This window comes from Xenopus laevis, chromosome 5L (genome assembly GCF_017654675.1).
Source record: "Xenopus laevis strain J_2021 chromosome 5L, Xenopus_laevis_v10.1, whole genome shotgun sequence".
NCBI lineage: Eukaryota > Metazoa > Chordata > Amphibia > Anura > Pipidae > Xenopus > Xenopus laevis.
Window position 1 is genome coordinate 5,423,098 of NC_054379.1, and position 18,894 is coordinate 5,441,991.

Below are 18,894 nucleotides of genomic sequence, written 5' to 3' on the forward strand. Positions count from 1 at the left end.
GGTAATTACAGTATACTGGCACGTCTAGGGTTAATATTATGATTATCCATTATTGTGGTAATGATACAGGTATGGGACCTGTTATCCAGAATGCTCGGGACCTGGCGTTTTCCAGATAACGGATCTTTCCATAATTTAGGCCTTCATGCGTTAAGTCTACTAGAAAATCATATAAACATGAAATAAAGCCAATAGGCTGGTTTTGCCTCCAATAAGGATTAATTATATCTTAGTTGGGATCAAGTACAAGTTACTGTTTTATTATTACAGATATGGGACCTGTTATCCAGAATGCTTAGGACCTGGGGTTTTGTGGATAAAGGATCTTTCTGTAATTTGGATCTTCATACCTTAAGTCTACTAGAAAATCATATAAACATGAAATAAAGCCAATAGGCTGATTTTGCTTCCAATAAGGATTAATTATATCTTAGTTGGGATCAAGTACAAACTACTGTTTTATTATTACACAGAAAAAGGAGATCATTTTGAAAAAAATGGCATTATTTGTATTAAATGGAGTCTATGGGAGACAGCCTTTCGGTAATTCAGAGCGTTCTGGATATCGGGATTCCGGATAAGGGATCCTATACCTGTACTAGCATTTCTGGGGTTAACAGGCTGGTTATCCATTTGCTGTGGAAATTATACTGGCACATCTGGGGTTAATGTGTTTTTTATCCATTTTCTATGGTAATTGTGGTAATTATACTAGCATTTCTGGGGTTAATAGGCTGGTTATCCATTTGCTGTGGAAATTATACTGGCACGTCTAGGGTTAATATGTTTTCATCCATTTTATGTGGAAATTATACTGGCACATATGGGGTTAGTATGTTCATTATACATTTTCTGTGGTAATTATCCTGGTACAGCTGGGGTTAATATGCTGATCCATTTTCTGTGGTAGTTCTACTGGCATGTCTGGGGTTCATATGCTCATTATTTATTTTCTGGGGGTTGCTGTGGTAGAACAGCCTCGAGTGTTTATGGTCATGGCCACAAAGATCATCCCTTTAAAGGGGACCCATCACCCCAAAAAATGATTCAAAATAAGATTTTATCACATCAGTCAAGCAAAATGAACCTGAATTATACCATATAAATTATTTGAATCTTGTTTCCTCCAGTCTGGGAATTCATAATTATAACAAGCAGGCAGGAGCCATTTTGTGGGACACTGTTATTAAGACAAGCCTTGTATCATCTCAGAATCTTGTTTGTGCACCAGAATGTGGGACCTGATGTCCATCCCCATGTCCTGGTTACACAAATAAATGGTAAAGAGAACTGGGGAATGTGGGGAGAGCAGTGACATGTAGGAAGTGCTGAATGGAAAGTGAAAGTAATTGCCTAAGGCATAGAGGAGGGGCAGGCGATATTTGATTGACAGCTGAGATGTTTAAATGAGTTTACAACAGCTATGAATGCTTTAATAAAAAATAGAAATTGGATTTCATGTTTAATTTGAAAAGGACTTTTATTATACAGATTTTTGTGTCAGGTCCACTTTAAGAGGCAAATCTAATTTAACTTCCTTGAACCTCCACAATACAATGAGCTCTGCTCTCCCTTGTGTATCAATGTGAAATGGCAGAGAATAAAGCGATTAATCATGAGCCAAATTAGCAGCTTATCTGCTCATTAGCCGTACAGTAGCCATTGTTCATCTCCTTTGCCTCCCGCTGGTTATTTTATGTTTTCCTGTTCTATATAAGGTTCTTGCTGGTCTCATGCATCTCTTGCTAAATGTAATACTGTAAATAATAATTATGTATTTTAATATATTGCCTATGGATATCTCACAAAAAGATTTAACTTCAAATCAGAAAAAAAACCTTGCATTTCCCAGTCAATCCAATCCATGGCTAACATTACAATTGTCAAGATCTCCCGAGAGGGGCGGGGGGGGGGAGCCCTAATATTGGTCTCGGTTGATTACAGATAAATTGAATTGCCTGAGACCTGCTATCTCCGTCTGGCAAGTAATTCTGACTGCCCCCAGATGGGAAAGAGTTAAGAAGCAAGAATGTCACTTAGATAAAGTTTAATAGACACATAATGCAATGTCACCTTGGTTACTTGTCACTAACTGCCGCCCAGGCTGGATTTGTTACAGACTTCACATAACTAAGGCTGCAGTGTTATATTCTCACTGTCGGCTTTTTCACTACATTCAGATATATTGCTGCTGCTGCTGCTTTATTTGCCTGCCTTGTGCCACAAAGGACAGCAGCTTAATATGAGTGTGTATAGATAAATAGAACATACGTACATGTAGATGATTGAACTGTCTGCGTGTGTGTGTATATAGTGAATAAAGTACCCCCTCTTGTAAAATATAAGGATATTATAAGTTACAGAGGCGTTTCATGACCATATAAAAGTACGAGGCCGAAGGCCAAGTGTTTTTATACAGGTCATGGAACTCCGAGGTAACTTCTAATATCCTCATATTTTGCAACTGGGGGTACTTTATTTATTATAATACACAAATTTTAGTGAGTCATGTGACAGAAATGACATCACTACTCACCGTTTATAACTGATGACATCAGAGCTCACCGTTTATAAGGATATAATTTACAGGATATTCATGGCTTTTGTGTATTATATAGTGAATAAAGTACCCCCTCTTGTAAAATATAAGGATATTATAAGTTACCGAGGAGTTTCATGACCATATAAAAGTACGAGGCCGAAGGCCGAGTGTTTTTATACAGGTCATGGAACTCCGAGGTAACTTCTAATATCCTCATATTTTGCAACTGGGGGTACTTTATTTATTATAATACACACGTTTCAGTGAGTCATGTGACAGAAATGACATCAGAACTCACCGTTTATAACTGATGACATCAGAACTCACCGTTTATAAGGATATAATTTACAAGATATTCATAGCTTTTGTGTATTATATAAATATAATACACAAAAGCCATGAATATCCTTATAAACGGTGAGTAGTGATGTTATTTGTGTCACATGACTCACTAAAACGTGTGTATTATAATAAATAAAGTACCCCCTGTTGCAAAATATGAGGATATTAGAAGTAACCTCGGAGTTCCATGACCTGTATAAAAACACTCAGCCTTAGGCCTTGTGTGAAACTCCTCTGTAACTTATAATATCTTTATATTTTAAAAGAGGGGGTACTTTATTCACTATATATAATATGTTATAATGAATAAGGTACTTCTTTTAAACAGCACATTGTGAGCTTCTTGATTAGCGTCATGATTTTTATGGTGTCGTTTTTATTTCTAAATGACATTGTTTACCCTGCAAATAATTGACTTTACAATATAAAATGTCATTCCTGAACCAGCAAGTGTATTTAGTTGTAATATTGGTGTGTAGGTGCATCTCAGGTCATTTTGCCTGGTCATGTGCTTTCAGAAAGAGCCAGCACTTTAGGATGGAACTGCTTTCTGGCAGGCTGTTGTTTCTCCTACTCAATGTAACTGAATGTGTCTCAGTGAGACCTGGATTTTTAGTGCTGTTCTTAGATCTACCAGGCAGCTGTTATCTTGTGTTAGGGAGATGCTATCTGGTTACCTTCCCATTGTTCTGTTGTTAGGCTGCTGGGGAGGGAAGGAAGGGGGTGAAATCACTCCAACTTGCAGTACAGCAGTAAAGAGTGACTGAAGTTTATCAGAGCACAAGTCACATGACTGGAGGCAGCTGGGAATCTGACAATATGTCCCGTGTCAGATTTCAAAATTAAATATAAAAAAATCTGTTTGCTCTTTTGAGAAACAGATTTCAGTGCAGAATTCTGCTGGAGCGGCACTATTAACTAACGCGTTTTGGAAAAAAAACAGTTTTCCCCATGACAGTATCCCTTTAAACAAAAATGCAGCCCTTCAGTCTTTTTCACTTCAGAAGAAGCAAGAAGATCGCTACATGGTGCTACTAATGTACCCCAGGTTGGTGTAGGTTTCATCCAAAAAGAGCGATCAGGTAAGCTGTTCTAACCACTGGCGTGTGGTTAACATTTGTCACACACCCCTTCCTTCACCCCCCCCCCCTGATATCTACTTTCCTTTAAAAAGGGGTTGTTCACCTTTAAAGTAATTGTTCAGTATAAAAATAATAACTGGGTAAATAGATAGGCTGTGCAAAATAAAAAATAAAATTCTGATATAGTTAGTTAGGCAAAAATGTAATATTTAAAGTCTAGAGTCCATGGGGTATATTTATCAAAGAGTGAAGTTAATAGTGAAGTTCCGCCACTAGAGTGAAATTCCGCAGCTCTCCATTCATTTCTATGGGATTTTTATAGGCGTATTTATCAAAGGGTGAACTTTCACTTTCACCCATTGATAAATACGCCTTTCAAAATCCCATAGAAATGAATGGAGAGCTGCGTAATTTCACTCTAGTGGCGGAACTTCACTCTTTGATAAATTTACCCCCATACCTGGCCAAAAATCGCCCTTATATTGATCGGGCGGGTCTGATTTTTCCTGCGATTGAGGACCACATCAACTAGCCGATGCGTTCCTCGATCGCAGGAAAAATCAAACCTGCCCGATCAATATCAGGGCGATTTTTGGCCAGATATCGACCCGTCAGAGTCCATTTCTTTCATACAATCCGATCGTTTAGTCCTAGGGCTGAACATTCGGATTAACCCGATATCGCCCTGCCGTTGGTTGGTTTAGACAATTTTTAATTTTAACTGTTCCTTTAAATTAACTGTTAGTATGATGCAGAGAGGGATATTCTGAGACAGATTGCAATTGGTTTTATTATTTGTGGTTTTTGACTTATTTAGCTGCTCTCCAGTTGGCAATTTCAGCCGTCTGGTTGCTAGGGTCCAAAAGGTGAGCAACTCCTTTAACAAATTGTTTGCTTCCAAGCATATTGTGGTTGTTTTGGGTAAGTTTTGGTTGCTCTGTATAACATCACTTTGACCAGACTTTCGGCTTCTTCAGAAGATGCTTTCATGAGTCCACTGACTATTATCAGTGCAACAAACATCTTTTCAGATATAAGGAAGTGACGTCTGACTGACCCCCAATACCATAGAGTTTATATTTCCCAGTTACTTTGTCACATGATGCAGTTGCTGGCAAATAAAGTGTAATGGAACTGCTGCTGCTCTGGCTAAAATAGCTATAAGCACATAAAAGGGCGATCAATAAACTTAGTAAAGGTGGTTAATTATTTACCTCTGCTTCTATGTTTTATAGGCTGTCACCTCCTAGTCTCTTGCATTTCTCCTGGCAATAATAAAAAAACGATATTAAAAAAATTAATAAATAATGAAGACCAGTTGGAAAGTTACGTAGAATTGGCCATTCTGTTCGGGACCTGGGGTTTTCCAGATAACAGATCTTTCCATAATTTAGATCTTCATACCTTACATCTACTAGAAAATCATATAAACATGAAATAAACCCAATAGGCTGGTTTTGCCTCCAATAAGGATTAATTATATCTTAGTTGGGATCAAGTACAAGCGACTGTTTTATTATTACACAGAAAAAGGAAATCAGTTTTAAATATTTGGCTTATTTGAATAAAATGGAGTCTATGGGAAACAGCCCTTCCGTTATTTGGAGCTTTCTGGATAACGGGTTTCCAGATAAGGGATCAGATACCTGTATTAGCAAGCTGGTTCATACTATATTTATAGGTAATCTGGGATATAAAAACTAGCACTTCAGTAAAAAGAGATTGAGGACCAAACTACACAACAGAAAAGCTACATATATATTACAGGTATGGGAGCTCTTATCCAGTGGTTAACCTAGGGGTTTTCCAGATAATGGGTCTTTCTGTAATTTGGAGCGTTATACCTAAAGTTTGCTAAAAAAAAATTGACTTTGCTTCCAAAAAGGATTAATTATTTCTTAGTTGGGATCAAGTACAAGTTAATGTTTTATTATTACAGAAAAAAATGGAAATATGTTGTAAAATTTCAAATTTAACATTGAGGAGGTTGCATTTTTCCTGAGTTATCGAGGGCAGTTTCAGTAAAAACTAGAATTCGAAAATACATTTTTAAAAATCTGGATTATTTAAATAAAACTGAGTCTATGTGAGACAGCCTTTCCATAATTCGGAGCTTTCTGAATAAGCCGGATAACAGATCCAATACCTGTACTAGCAAAACACTGGACCATTGGGAATGTACATTGATCATTATCCTTTTTGTGAGAACATTTTGCTGGCTACTAGTGATGTGCTGACAGGCCCAAAGCCATTGGGACCTGGGGGTCGGGCGGGTTTGGGCCGACTTCCCCACAATGTCCTCTGGTGGGTTCGGGCTTTAACCTCCGTTCATCCTACCACTGCCTTTTTCTGCCCCTTTTCTGCATCTGTGTTTGACTTTTTAGTTACTCACGCAGGCCCTGCCCCTTCCGTGACTTCACAGCGGCGCGGTGTGGGTATATAAACAGGGGAGCGTGCCTGGTTAGGGTCCAATGTAGTTTGGGTTAGTGTCAGATGCGGCTGTTGCCAGATCGGGTTAGGGTTGGATGTAGCTGTTGCCAGATCGGGTTAGGGTTGGATGCGGGTGTTGCCAGATCAGGTTAGGGTTGGATGCGGGTGTTGCCAGATCGGGTTAGGGTTGGATGTAGCTGTTGCCAGATCTAGTTAGGGTCAGATGTGGCTGTTGCCAGATCCGGTTAGGGTTGGATGCGGGTGTTGCCAGATCGGGTTAGGGTTGGATGCGGGTGTGGCCAGATCCGGTTAGGGTTGGATGTAGCTGTTGCCAGATCTAGTTAGGGTCAGATGTGGCTGTTGCCAGATCCGGTTAGGGTTGGATTCAGGTGTTGCCAGATCGGGTTAGGGTTGGATGTAGCTGTTGCCAGATCTAGTTAGGGTCAGATGTGGCTGTTGCCAGATCCGGTTAGAGTTGGATGCGGGTGTTGCCAGATCGGGTTAGGGTTGGATGTAGCTGTTGCCAGATCTAGTTAGGGTCAGATGTGGCTGTTGCCAGATCGGGTTAGGGTTGGATGTAGGTGTTGCCAGATCTAGTTAGGGTCAGATGTGGCTGTTGCCAGATCCGGTTAGGGTTGGATGCGGGTGTTGCCAGATTGGGTTAGGGTTGGATGTGGGTGTTGCCAGATCAGGTTAGGTCGGGTGCGGCTGTTGCCAGATCTAGTTAGTTTTGGATGCGGCTGTTGCCAGATCGGGTTAGGATTGGATGCGGCTGTTTGCCAGATCGGGTTAGGTCGGATGCGGGTTTTGCCAGATCAGGTTAGGGTCAGATGTGGCTGTTGCCAGATCGGGTTAGGGCTGGATGCGGGTGTTGCCATATCTAGTAAGGGTCAGATGTGGCTGTTGCCAGATCCAGTTAGGGTTGGATGTGGGTGTTGCCAGATCAGGTTAGGTCGGGTGCGGCTGTTGCCAGATCTAGTTAGTTTTGGATGCGGGTGTTGCCAGATCGGGTTAGGATTGGATGCAGCTGTTTGCCAGATCGGGTTAGGTCGGATGCGGGTGTTGCCAGATCAGGTTAGGTTCAGATGTGGCTGTTGCCAGATCGGGTTAGGGTTGGATGCAGGTGTTGCCATATCTAGTTAGGGTCAGATGTGGCTGTTGCCAGATCCAGGTAGGGTTGGATACAGGTGTTGCCAGATCGGGTTAGGGTTGAATGCGGGTGTTGCCAGATCGGGTTAGGGTTGGATGCGGGTTTTGCCAGATCGGTTTAGGGTTGGATATGGCTGTTGCCATATCTAGTTAGGGTCAGATGTGGCAGTTGCCAGATCCGTTTAGGGTTGGATGTGGGTGTTGCCAGATCAGGTTAGGTCGGGTGCGGCTGTTGCCAGATCTAGTTAGTTTTGGATGCGGGTGTTGCCAGATCAGGTTAGGGTCGGATGTGGGTTAAATCCACACATCACTACTGGCTACATCATCCATATATAATTCATATAGTTATAAGATGTACATCCCCTTTAAAGAAAGGCTCTTTGTAAAATGGGGTAAATAATCTTTTTATAACTGCCTAGAGAACAGCACATAGTGTTATACCAGGGTCAGTTTGGGTCAGTAAATGTTAGCAAATCTAAGTTGCTCATTACTGCACATTCCTTCCCATTGGAGCCGCAGTCTAAAGAGAAAGGACAACTGAGACTAAGTCCATAACCCTGAGGTTAAAGTACACAAAACATTCAGAACACAATATAAATGTATTCCATGCTATACACAAGGTGCCACTTAGCCGCCTCCACACTGGGAAGCAATTTGCCTATTTAGAGAATTGGCCTCGGTGAATAATGTTGGATTTATATTCCTCGTTATCTGATCTCAACTTCCCATCTCCGCATTGACTCTGCTGAGAATTCCCTGGTTCTGCCACCAAAGTGCTTATTTCATCCCTCAGACAACAGAAATAGTGGATATGTGTTTCAGCACATCTGAAATTGAAGTTCTCAACTCCGATGATATTACATCCAGTGGATGGCAGGAGCTTATTTGGCACTTTGCTTCTCTTGCGGGAGCAGATACATTTATATAAAAAAAAGCAAAGATTCATTTCCCCCGGCTTCACTCTAAGTACCGAGCGTTCAGCAATATCACAGCAAGTGAAAGGGGCATTGATTCCGAGTCCACTGCTGCTAAATCAAGTGAATCATGTGGGAAAGATATTTTATATATCATTTGCAAGTTCAAATGTAAATGTTTGGATGTGAGAATGAATAAAATAATTGGTGCCGTTGTTAAAGGGCACGTGTTGGGCAAAAATATTATCCCCTTTGCCCTTTAAAGGGATACTGTCATGGGAAAAAACATTTTTTTCAAAATGAATCAGTTAATAGTGCTGCTCCAGCAGAATTCTGCTCTGAAATCCATTTGTCAAAAGAGCAAACAGATTTTTTTATATTCAATTTTGAAATCTGACATGGGGCTAGACATATTGTCAATTTCCCAGCTGCCCCAAGTCATGTGACTTGTGCTCTGATAAACTTCAATCACTCTTTACTGCTGTACTGCAAGTTGGAGTGATATCACCCCCTCCCTCCCCCCCCCCAGCAGCCAAACAAAAGAACAATGGGAAGGTAACCAGATAACAGCTCCCTAACACAAGATAACAGCTGCCTGGTAGATCTAAGAACAACACTCAATAGTAAAAACCCATGTCTCACTGAGACACATTCAGTTACATTGAAAAGGAGAAACAGCAGCCTGCCAGAAAGCATTTCTCTCCTAAAGTGCAGGCACAAGTCACATGACTGGGGGCAGCTGGGAAATTGACAATATGTCTAGCCCCATGTCAGATTTCAAAATTGATTATAAAAAAAACAGTTTGCTCTTTTGAGAAATGGATTTCAGTGCAGAATTCTGCTGGAGTAGCACTATTAACTGATGTGTTTTGAAAAAAAACATGTTTTCCGATGACAGGATCCCTTTAAGCATGTTCTGGGCAGTAGTGATGGGCGAATAAATTCACGAAAATTCGCCGGCGGCAAAAATGAGGCGCCGACAGCATTTCGCGAATTTTTCAGCGAAACAGGACAAATTCGCCCATCACTACTGGGCAGGCTTCGTACTTGCATTCTGCTCACAAAGTCTATGGAAAAGGAGCTAATTTTATCATCTGAAGATACAAGTATGGAACCTACTATCCAGAATGCTCGGAAGGAATCTTTCTGTAATTTGGATCTCCATCCATTAGGTCTATTTGAAATTTATTTAAACATTAAAGGGGATCTATGGTCGAAATCTATAATCTTTCTTCGGCTTTGGGGAATGATTATAATGCTATTTGTAATTGCATACGATGCTTTTTTTTTTTTACTTGCACAGAAAACCTTTACGGTCAGCAGCCGTCTCCTTTGCCTGAACCGCCCACCTGCCGATAAAAAAACAGTAGGCGTTTTCCAGCGCGATCTCTTTGTGCTCGCTGGAATGCTAGGACGGCATACATAGGGCTGGTAGTGAGCGCACACATTGACCCGCCATCTTTAAAAATAACCACCTACTGTTTTTTTTATTGGTGGATGGGACAGGCGGAAGAGACGGCAGCTGCCCGTAAAGGTTTTCTGTACAAGTGAACTGAGCGGATTGTGGGGGAATACATTGAGAGGCAAGGTAACGGCTATTAGAGCATCAAAACCGGTAAAAAAAAAGCATTGCAATTACAAATAGAATTATAATCATTCCCCAAAGCCTAATAAAGATTATAGATTTAGACATTGATCCCCTTTAAATAAACCCAGGATTGTTTTGCCTCCAATAAGGATTAATTATATCTTAGTTGGGATCAAGTACAAGCGACTGTTTTATTATTACACAGAAAAAGGAAATACTTTTACATTTGGATTATTTGGATAAAATGGAGTCTATGGGAAAGGGCCTTCTCGTAATACTGAGCTTTTTGGATAATGAGTATCCAGATAACAGATCCCATATCTTTATTTTGTAGTAGTATTTAGTCATTTGTACATTAGGCTGCTTTTAGCTCCTTAGTCACAGATAAAAATCATCTATACGGGTTTTTACGCTGGAGTTTGTCTATTCACTTACAGATTACATTAGGTGAGATGCTCAGAATCATTGGAGTTGCTTGTGAGAGTCTAGACTAATAAATAGTTATTGGCGAATCTGTCTCATTCCGCTTCGCGAAAAATGCAAGAAACGCCGGAAAAATTAGCGAAAAGCATTCAAGTCAATGGGGTATTTTGTCGATTGACAATTTTCACGCGAGCATTTTTATACGCGCAACTCTTTGGTCCAAATGCATTAAAGTCAATGCGCATCCGAATAATTTTACTAGGGATGCACCGAATCCAGGATTCGGTTTGGGATTCAGCCAGGATTCGGCCTTTTTCATCAGGATTCAGATTCGACCAAATACTTCTGCCTGGCAGATCCGGATCCTAATTTTCATATGGACGGGGAGGGAAATCGCGTGACTTTTTGTCACAAAACAAGGAAGTAAAAAAAAGTTTCCCACCCGTAATTTGCATATGCAAATTTGGAGTCGGTTCGGTATTCGGCCAAATCTTTCGCCAAGGATTCGGGGGTTTGGCTGAATATCCAAAATAGTGGATTTGGTGCATCCCTAATTTTTACGCATGCCAATACTGACGCGCAGCAAATTGTTTTTTTTTTTTGTCGCAGGGAATTTTTCCACTACGAATTTTTGCAGCAGTTTTGCAAAAACATTCATGGGCAAAGTGCGTAAATTCGCCACAAATCCATAATTCGCTCCATCACTGCTAATAACCCCGGCTTTTATTTGTCAGCCAAAATGTCTTCTCTGAAACCCATTATCCAGAAAGCTCAGAATTATGGAAAGGCCATGTCCCGAAGACTCCATTTTATCCAAATAGTCCCATTTTTTCCCCCTTTTTCTGTGTAATAACAATAACAGTGGCTTGTTCTTGAGTCACGAGTCTGCTGTATGGTAGCTCCTGCTTCTAAGCCCTTATGCCGTATTATACCCCGCACTTCTGAAGTTTTTTATCATGGGGGGGAGGGCATCTGTCCCATAGTAGTTACACCTCTGCTGTAGAGTCAGTGCTTGTGACTGCTGTTTCATAAATGTAATTTACATGTGATCCCACCTATATATAATGCTTAATACATTTCCCTGATTTTACATATACCCAGATTTTACACTATTTTTTTCTGGTCCCCATAAAATTTAAAATGGGGGTTCTACTGTGTATGCAAAGTTACTGCAGGACTTTAGCCTCCAATTGACTTGGAAATCTGATGTCTGTTGTGCAGGTATGGGACCTGTTATCCAGAATGCTCTTGACCTGGGGTTTTCCAGATAATGGTTCTTTCCAAAATTTGGATCTTCATACCTTAAAGGGGTTGTTCACCTTTAAATTATATGATGCAGAGAGGGATATTCTGAGACCATTTGCAATTGGTTTTCATTTTTTATTATTTGGGGTTTTTCAGTTATTTAGCTTTTTATTCAGCAGCTCTCCAGTTTGTAATTTCAGCCATCTGGTTGCTAGCATCCAAATTCCCCTAGCAACCATGCACTGATTTGAATAAGAGACTGGAATATGAATAGGAGAGGCCTGAATAGAAAGTAATAAAAAAAAATAGCAGTAACAATACATTTGTAGCCTTACAGAGCATTTGTTTTTTAGATGGGGTCAGTGAAAAAACAATAGAAAATAAATAATGAAGACCAATTGAAAAGTTGCTAAGAATTTGTCTCACTGTGTATTCGTATAATGCTTGGATGACAATAAAGTTTACTTTGACTTTGATTTGACTATTCTATAACATACTAAAAGTTAACTTAAAGGTGAACCACCCCTTTAAATCTACTAGAAAATCATATAAACATGAAATAAACCCAATAGACTGGTTTTGCCTCCAATAAGGATTAATTATATCTTAGTTGGGATCAAGTACAAGCGACTGTTTTATAATTACACAGAAAAGGAATTTTTTTAAAAAATGGATTATTTGGATAAAATGGATTCTATGGGAGAGATGGCCTTCTTGTAATTCAGACACAAATTCACTAAACGCCGAAGCGACTAATGCTAGCGTCAATTCGCTAGCATTGGGCATTTTCGTTACTTCGCAAAAACGGACGCTGGCGTAACTTCGCTAGTGTAACTTCGCACCCTTACGCCTGGCGAATTTGCGCAACGGACGTAACTACGCAAATTCACTAACGCGTGCATTGTACTGAACGCTACCTTTTACGCCTCCTAGAGTAGATAGGGATTTCTTAAAAAAAAGTTACAATTTTTTCTAAGTCCCAAAAAACGCTGGCGTTTTTTCTATATTATGGGTGATAGGCTGAAAAAGATCGAATTTTTTTTTGGGGCTCCCCTCCTTCCCCCCTACATTTCCTGACTCATGGCAACTTACCTATACAGTGGGCACATGTGTAGGGCAAAAAAAACATTTTATTTGATGTTTTGACGGTTTCCCAGGTTTGTGTAGTGCTGATACGTATTCCTCCATTGAAATTTGAATTTGGCGCCGTATGCAAATTAACCATCACTAGCGTAACTTCGCTTCGCTTAGCGAATCAACGCTAGCGCAACTTCGCAACCTTACGCTACCCCTGAGCGCAACTTCAGATTTCAGTGAATTTGCGGCGCGCTGGCAAAACTACGCCTGGCGAAGTGACGCCTGGCGCAACTACGAATCTTAGTGAATGGAGACAAAAAGGAACACCAAGAGCCCCAATAGTGTAATATGTTTTTACAAGGAGTAATGGTAGAGTAAACAAGTTAATACTCACAAACCAGGGTTACCGATAGGCAACCACTGTATAGGCAGGTGGGGAGATTATGCTGACCCCACTCAGGAATAAAACGTCGCTCTCTGTAGAAGAAGAATCTTAGTGAATGTCCCACTTAATGCTTTCTGGACAACAGGTTTCCGGATAACGGATAACTGTGGCAGTTTATATTACAATTACTGTGCCAGCTAGAAATGAAAGATGGCAGCCTACAAGGATTTCTTTAGCATTATATTGGTTGCAAATGGCGGGGCCCTGAAGCAATGCACCGGCAGAGGTCATTTTGTTAGTGAGAGTAATAAATGTTAAAATTGTAAATCCCCTGAACATTGTGATGACAGATTAACATGGACTATGTATCAATTATGTGTGTGATTACCTACTTTCCTCTACATTCTTTCTCTGGAAGTCAAGAAGTCAGAGATGAGCCATTACTTACCCAAAGAGTCTCTTATTATCCGGCACATTGATGCATTTGTGGGTGAAGGGGTCTTACAAATCAGGGGCAGCAGAGGGGGGAACTAGATTTTATCTCTTAGTGATAATTATTGGACTGATTTGCCCTTTGGAATGTAATGATCCAAACAAGTTAGAAATTCTTGTGTAGCTGTAATGGAACGTTGCATCTGATCTTGATTCTGTCTGAGCAGATCTTGCAGCTCCATGTGTAGCCTAATCAAGCAGAGCCAGGCAGAAAGCTCTTATATGTTACATATTCTTATGATAAACATCAGGGAAGTCCAACGTGGAGCTCCCAGCAGCCCCACTGCCAACCAAAGGCCAACCAGCAGCTGGAGGACTGTGCGTGTGCCTTACATTGTTATTTATGGGCACCACTCCTGTTATTAATATCCCTCCCAAAATATACACAAAGGCAAAGCGCAGCTCTGAAACCAAGCTTCTTTATGGGAAAACGTAAACGTGATCCTTTATTGGGAAAAATATGTCATTGCTGGTGTTATAGACAATTACGCAAATAAAGGAATTATATACACTTCTTGTTACAAAAACACGTATAAGGCGTAATTACATATAATTATGCTTTTCACAGCCCGTGATGGCATTTTTAGGTCAATTCTTCGAATCATTTTAAAAGGAACCCGTAGAAAAGGAATTGAATTTAAGTATACAGTGCCCTCTTGTGTTTAACGTTATAATCATTTTATGTTACTTGGAAGGCTCATTCTGAAACGGCGTCTATACACTAAGGGGCCGATTCACTAACTTCGAGTGAAGGATTCGAAATAAAAAAACTTCGAATTTCGAAGTATTTTTTGGGCTACTTCGACTATCGAATGGGCTACTTCGACCTTCGACTACGACTTCGAATCAAAGGATTCGAACTAAAATTCGTTCGACTATTCGACCATTCGATAGTCGAAGTACTTTCTCTTTAAAAAAAATCTTCGCCCCCCTAGTTCGGCAGATAAAAGCTACCGAAGTCAATGTTAGCCTATGGGGAAGGATATTCCTTCGATCGTTGGATTTAAATCCTTCGAATCGTTCGATTCGAAGGATTTAATCGTTCGATCGAAGGAATAATCCTTCGATCGTACGATCGCACTATTTGCGCTAAATCCTTCGACTTCGATATTCGAAGTCGAAGGATTTCAATTCCCAGTCGAATATCGAGGGTTAATTAACCCTCGATATTCAACCCTTAGTGAATCAGCCCCTAAGGGGGTTATTTACTAACCTTCTAAACCTTGATTTTTTTTTTTCTGGGGAAAAAGATTCGAATTTTTATACCCCGAAGCTGCTAAAAAAAAGTCAGAATCCGAAAATCCGCTGAGGTCATGTAGAAGTCAAAGGCAGCTGTCCCTTTTATATTTGAAGAGATCTGCCCTGGGTTTTGTCCAATAATCAGGAAAATTCAGGGTTTCAGGCGTCAAATCCGAAAAATTTGTATGATTCCAGTTTTCACTCGATTTTATCAAGTCTTTTGCCAAGCTTTTTTTTTCTGAGTTATTTTATTAATGCATAGGTTAATATCACGGATGGGAGTTTGTTGGTTTATGAAAAAGATGACATAAATTCGAGTTTTAGTAAATAACCCCCCTCCCAAATATGGTTGTAGAGAAGAAAATGATTGGTTATATTTAGCCTACAGTGGCCCCAAAGTTGAAAGTGATGCCACACTCATTGTTTATACAGAGCCAATATATTACACACTGCTCCCAATACAGCTCATCATTCAATCTCTCCAGGACCCTTTCTGCACAGAGGGCAACCTCCAATCTCATAAAGCAGTGTTGCCATTTACACATTTCAAGCCGTTATATAACATAATCCATGTTAGTAGGTCATATTACGTTAAAAAGATTATCTCGTACAACAAGTCTATGAAGCACTTGAGAAGGGTCTGTAAAAATCCCATCCAAAGGCTTGGATTATGTTGGTCAACGCTAAACCTTCTGGCCTCAGATGACTAAAGGTGGCCGTAGACGTGACAATTACGATCTTTCTTGGAAAAGATCTTTCTAAGAAATAGCGTTTGTTTCAATACACCCGTGTAGAGCTGAATAGTCAGATATACATTTAGAAACAATAGAATTCTACCTGTATCTGACGATTCAACACTATCAATAGCTGATGTTTGGAGCCTTCAAAGGAGCCCAATCAAAATTTTCTGGGCAGCCTGCTTGATGAGCCGACCGATATCCAAGTCTTCTGCTGATATCGGTCAGCTCGTCTCCTGCCGTGCACGCACCGAATATCGTACGAATTTTTTTTTATGTCCACCTTAATAACCGTGACATATAGCAGTGCACTGGCTTTTTGATATTTCACTGGCAGGGGTGCACAGATCTGACCTTTAGAATGTTGCATTCTATAGTATATACCTGCTGTTATACAAGCTTAAAGGAATTGTTCAGAGTAAAAATAAAAACTGGGTAAATAGATAGGTTGTGCAAAATGTATAAAGGCTGGAGTGACTGGATGTCTAACATAAAAGCCAGAACACTACTTCCTGCTTTTCATTTCTCTGAAAGGCAGTAACCAATCAGAGACTTGAGGGGGGCCACATGGGTCATATCTGTTGCTTTTGAATCTGAGCTGAATGCTGAGGATCAATTACAAACTCACTGAACAGTTATGTCCCATGTTGCTCCCCTTCAAGTCGCTGACTAACTCAGAGTTAGAGAGCTGAAAAGCAGGAAGTGGGATTCTGGATATTAAATTAGACAGCCAGTCATATTACATTTTTGCCTAACTAACTATATTAGAAACATTCTTTATTTTGCACAGCCTATCTATTTACCCACTTTTTGTTTTCACACTGAACTGTTCCTTTAAATTCCACATACCGTATATACTCGAGTATAAGCCGAGTTTTTCAGCCCCCAAAATATGCTGGGTCAATCGCAAAAATGATCGCCGGCGTCTAAGAATAGTCGCCGGCGCCTAAGAATAGTCGCCAGCATCCAAGAATAGTCTCCAAGAATATTCGCGGGCATCCAAGAATTGTCGCCGGCATCCAAAAACAAGACGACGCCGGCACCTCCAATGGGAGCAGAAACCCTCAATTTTTTGATTGAAACTTACCAGAAGCTGCTGCATTTCTCACCCTAGGCTTATACTCGAGTCAATAAGCTTTCCCAGTTTTTGGAGGTAAAATTAGGTACCTCGGCTTATACTCAGGACCGCTTATACTCGAGTATATACGGTAGTTGATAAGTTTAATAAAATTAATTAACCAAAACAGGGCATCAAATATATGAATGAATGAGTGAGAGAAAGTCAACCATACAACAACCAACCGGCCTGCTCCAAATCCGCACCTGACCCAAACCCGCCTGGCACTTCTATTTATAGGCCCGCACCCGACCCACAAATATAGGAGAAGCCAACACAGGCAGGTTGATGGGGGAGAGTGGAAGGAAGAACTCAGCCCAAACCCATCCACAACCTGCAAAGTGTGTGCAGAAGTTGGCCCAAACCCAACCGACCCATGGGTAACCCACAAGTTTCGGGCCGGCCCGCACATCACTACTTTGCGTAACAATGGACTTTATGGCAGAATGGCAACAAAATAAGTCATTACTCAAAAAGAGCTATGTCAAAGCATGCCTGGGTTTTTGCAAAAAGCATCAGCAAGACCAACTGCAATGTGCAAAAATGTTTTGTGGTCACATGAGACCAAGTGCAAAGCAATATGTATGGTGAAAATACATCACTGCCCACTCTTTGAAAACCGCCATATGAACAGTGAATTATGATGGTGGAAGCACCATGCTGTGGGCCTTTTCCTCAGTAGGGTCTGTTATAATACAAAGAAACACGGATGGTGCCGAATACACGTCAAGATTCTGCAGCACAACCTAAAAATATGAGTCTTGGGAGAAAGTGCATCATTCAGCAGTACGTGATAATAGAATTCTTCCAAACGCAAGTCCAAGATAACCTTGCAGTGAATGTTTTGCAGTATCTCAAAGTCCTGAGCTAAATCCAGCTGAGAATCTGTTCAAAAATTCAATTAAAAATTAAACGTGTCATTTGGCTAATCTGAGCAACATCGAAACAATGCGCTTGGTGGAATGGGCTAAAATCATCCAGGAACAGTCTGCAAAACTGATCTGGTTTTACCCCAGAAGTATTGACTAGGGGGGTAAATATTTAGGCAACCAGCTATCTTTTTGATACTTTTTGCCACAATATAAATATATTACCGTATATACTTGAGTATAAGCCTCAGCTTATACTCGGGTCAAGCGCAAAAACGGTCGCTGGCGTCTAAGAATAGTCGCCGGCATCCAAGAGTAGTCGCCGGCGTCCAAGAATAGTCACCAAGAATATTCACCGACATGCAAGAATGGTCGCCGCATCCAAAAACGAGACGCCGGCACCTCCAATGGGAGCAGAAACCCTCAATTTTTTTATTGAAACTTACCAGAAGCTGCTGCATTTTTCACCCTCGGCTTATACTCGAGTCAATAAGCTTTCCCAGTTTTTGGAGGTAAATTTAGGTACCTCGGCTTATACTCGGGACGGCTTATACTCGAGTATATACGGTATGCACTTTCAAATTATAATCAAATGATACGAATCCCATTGAATTCAATTTCAGGATGAATGTGAAAAAGTAAAAAGGGGCTTTAATTTAATGAAACCTTCATTTTGGTTTATGTGAGTCACAGAGGTTTGCATTGGGTTATTATTTGAGATGTTGGGTCTGAATCCCTAAAATTTCCGTGGTTCTTACACCTTCATACTCCCAGATGGAAATTATTCTAGTTGGCGAGTTTCAAGCCAGATCCATGGTTAGAGTTTGTGAGCCTACATATAGAGAGAGATTTGGGGCACTGGATAACCCCACTTACTAGGCGTGTGGGTGGTGTATACAAAATGTCGGGGAGGAAAAAGTAAAATTAGCCCTGTATTTACAAATATGTATGAGAATAATTCCACTGACAAAAATCCCAGCGCCAAACATTTTCCCAACAATTACAGCATCTAAATACATGGTCGTTTTATGCCCAATATTTGAATTCATTCAATCACAACGGTAAAACCCTGACATCAAATAAATAATATGATAAATAGATGAATGAAAGACGTTTGAAATTCATGAAATGCAATCACAAACCGTCCATGAATTTATTTGACTGCCTCCTCTTGATGGATAAATTCATGAAATGCGTGATGATCAAAAGACCGTTCTTCCTGGAAACTTCATAATAAATCCACACCTGTTATGGAATTTATAA